Source organism: Acyrthosiphon pisum, chromosome A1 (assembly GCF_005508785.2).
Source record: "Acyrthosiphon pisum isolate AL4f chromosome A1, pea_aphid_22Mar2018_4r6ur, whole genome shotgun sequence".
Taxonomy (NCBI): Eukaryota; Metazoa; Arthropoda; class Insecta; order Hemiptera; family Aphididae; genus Acyrthosiphon; species Acyrthosiphon pisum.
The window spans coordinates 41,908,451-41,910,339 of record NC_042494.1 but is presented as its reverse complement, the minus strand read 5'-3'; positions in this window follow the sequence as shown (position 1 = coordinate 41,910,339).

The window sequence follows — 1,889 nt, the reverse complement described above, 5'->3', positions numbered from 1 at the left end:
TAAGATAATTGAACATTGCCGTAATTTTTACGTATTTAGTCAAAATTTGAACTTTAAATGCTTATAAAAAAAAAATCGTGACTATATATTCTTTTATTTTTCAATTGCTATTGTAAAAATATATTATGAGCCTTGTATTAAATTTTGAAATCTTAGATATAAAAGGAAAATTTTTTATGAATTTCTAGCATAAAATAATTTACGAATTTTCGTGATTTTTACATAATATGTTGTCAAAATTTGAACTTTAAATGCTTATAAATAAAAATTGTGACAATGTATTCCTTTTATTTTGCAACTGCTATTGTAAAAATATGTTAGGAGCCTTGTATTAAATTTCCAAATCTTAGAATTAAAAAGAAAAACTTTTATGAATTTCTGTCTAAGATAATTTGAACATTGCCGTAATTTTTACGTATTTAGTCAAAATTTGAACTTTAAATGCTTATAAAAAAAAAATCGTGACTATATATTTCTTTTATTTTTCAATTGCTATTGTAAAAATATATTATGAGCCTTGTATTAAATTTTGAAATCTTAGATATAAAAGGAAAATTTTTTATGAATTTCTAGCATAAAATAATTTACGAATTTTCGTGATTTTTACATAATATGTTGTCAAAATTTGAACTTTAAATGCTTATAAATAAAAATTGTGACAATGTATTCCTTTTATTTTGCAACTGCTATTGTAAAAATATGTTAGGAGCCTTGTATTAAATTTCCAAATCTTAGAATTAAAAAGAAAAACTTTTATGAATTTCTGTTTAAGATTATTTGAACATTGCCGTAATTTTTACGTATTTAGCCAAAATTTGAACTTTAAATGCTTATAAAAAAAAATTGTGCCTATGTATTTTTATAATTTTTGAATGGGAGTTAGAACAACATATGTGGACCCTTCTATTAAATTTTCAAGTATTTTGTCCCAGCTAATTTTTTTTTATCAACATTTAAAAAAAAAAAATCAAAAAAAATCAATTATTTCAATTGCCTATAAATAGATTAAAAATTAGTGAAATATTTTGAAAATAAAACTATATAAAGAAAATGTCAATTTAAACAACTGGTAAAATTTTCAAGTGTCTACGACTCATACTTTTTGAATAATAACAAATATCAAAAATCGTTTGAGGCTAAACCGTTATTTAATGCGGTTTTGTAAAAATTTAAATTTCAAACACTCCTAAAAATTTTTTGTCTTAGTCCGGTTGAGTTTTTTTTACAGATATTTAAAGAAAAACTTATGGAGAACCTTGTACCAAATTTTAAAAGCTTAGTTATAAAAGAAAAAAATTTTACGATTTTTCAACCACAAAATTACTTGCAAATTTTCGCAATTTTGACATATTTCGTATAAATTTAAACTTTAAGCACTTATAAAAAAAAATTGTGACTAACGATTTTGGATTTTTTTTTATCACTGTGAGAACAACTTATAAGAAACCTTGTATTAAATTTTCAAAGTTTTCTATCCAACCAAAAATTTTTTATCGTTATTTTAAAAAAAAATACTTAGAAAAATTGAAAATTTCATTTGTCTATAAATAGCTCAAAAAAAGTCGAAACACTTTGAAAATTTAACCCTGTATAGACAACGCTAATATAAACATCTGTTGCAAATTTCAAGTGCTTAAAATAATTATTTTTTGAGTTACAGTAAAATTAAGTTTTCGTTTTTGTCAAAAATTGGTTTTGCGTAAAAATTCGCGTTTTTCCGTTATTTTTTTAAGGTTTTTCCTGCCGCTTTTGAAAAGTATTGGGAAATTTTCACTTTTGACCCCCCAAAGTACCAACTAGATTCACTTTCCTTTCAGAAAAGGTACAACTTTTGAAAATCGAAGCATTTTTACTGCTCCAAAAGTTGTCGTCAGCACACAAAAAAAAAA